Genomic DNA, 1853 nt, shown 5'->3' on the forward strand with positions numbered 1-1853 from the left:
GTTAGAGTTTTATCTCAAGGATCCCTAGCCTAGTCCTTGTGTGAGCCTCTCAGCTTCTCTGAGCTTCAGTTTACATCAGTCTTTGAACAGAGTATATTCCATATGACCCACCAACTTTTCAAGACTCCTGTGAAGATGGGATTACTGTGTGAAAGCACTTTATGATTGTTAAAGTGCAATATCATATAAGGGAGATTGATTCCTGACATGGAGTGACAGTGCTTACTTAAGCACTGTATGTATATGTAGCATAGAGTATGGAGCAGTGTAAAGCTTGAGGGAAGGGGAGGGAGGATTTCTAGGGATAGCTTCTTAGAGGAGGCAAGAGCTGAGTTGAGATTGGAAAGAAGATAAGAACTACCCCAGTAAGTAGGGAAAGGGGAGGGAGAATAGCGTGGACAGAAAGCTGGAGGAGAAAGCACATGGTACTTTGGAAAGAAGACCAACATGGCTCATGAGTGCCCTCAGCATCTCCTGTGAACTCCCCCCGAGGTTCAAGCCATTGAGCTTCCTAGGGGTTTTCTGTGTCAGCCATTGGTGGAGTGCTCTCTCCCTTCCCACATTGCTTCTGGCATCCGGGATGCTTCCTTCTTTAAGCTTCCTGAAGTGGATTTCTCTTCAACCTCACTAAAGTCCTTGATCTGCTACCTCCCTCATTGCACTTGGATATGCCTAGTCCCATGGCTTTGTATCTCCCCCCCGCACCCAAGACGGCATCCTCTCTCCTTGACACCCAAATACTCTCTTCTTAGCTCTGTTTATGATCCTCTTCCCCACGCATTGATCTCCTTCCTTCCAGCTGCTGTGTTATTTTAAACGTAGCATGAGCTGATATGAAACAAGGTTAATTTCACAGCCAATCAGTACCACACGTGTATAAACATCTGTGAAACTCAGCTTCTTAGAGAAGCAAAAACGTCTCAGAGAAGTGTTTCCTAATATTAGAAGAATTGGATCCGGAAGGAGACAGAGATCATGAATCAAACAAGGATAAAGGCAAAGGACCTGAATTAGTCAACCATTCAACCTACTTCCTTACACATCAGTGATAGGGTTGAGTGTTGAGGGAGACACTAAAATGTCTAAGACTCTGTTATAATCTTATTTTAGAGAGGTAAGAGGAAATTAAGAAGAGAATAAAAGAAGCAAACAACCAGTTTGCCTTTTTTATACAGTTCATTGAGATTCCTCTCACGCACTTGACTCCACACTACAGAGTGATGATTTTCCTCAATTCTGTTATTCAACTTTGCTCAGGAGGTAACATCGACTGGTATGTCATGGGCAATGTTTGGAGCACACCTTCTGTTCTGACCCTGTGTATAGTGTTCAGAATGTCATGACAAACAAAATGGAGACTGGCTTTGTTGTGACCAGAGAATTCTGCTTTGGATTTTAGTGAAGAGGAGTTCTTATGATCTATTTGGTGAGAGAAGCTTTGAGTTCCAAGTTCCTATGGGCTCATCGAAGGAGCTCTGGTGGTACAGTGCTCCATACATTAAACTGCTAACCACGGGTCAGCAGTTAAAACCTACCCATTGTTCTAAGGGAGAAAGATGAAATACTTTACTTCCATAAGGATTTATAGCCTCAGAAACCCAAAGGTATCATTTAGGATCTCTATAAGTCAGAATCAACCCAATGGCAGTGCATTTGTTTTGATTTGTATGGGACTACTCCCCTCTCAGAATCCCTTTGATGAGATCACTGTTAGGGAAACAGTTTGGCAGACAAGACTTTGGAGTTTTGAGAAACATGGATCTGCTTCAGTTCTGGATTCTGCCACTCATTAACTGTGGAATCCTGGCAAATTAGTAATATTTTCTGAGTCTTAATTTATTCAATTGCTCATA

The sequence above is a fragment of the Echinops telfairi genome, unplaced genomic scaffold, assembly GCF_000313985.2.
Source record: "Echinops telfairi isolate 266 unplaced genomic scaffold, ASM31398v2 ScPeMD7_7409;HRSCAF=8447, whole genome shotgun sequence".
Taxonomy (NCBI): domain Eukaryota; kingdom Metazoa; phylum Chordata; class Mammalia; order Afrosoricida; family Tenrecidae; genus Echinops; species Echinops telfairi.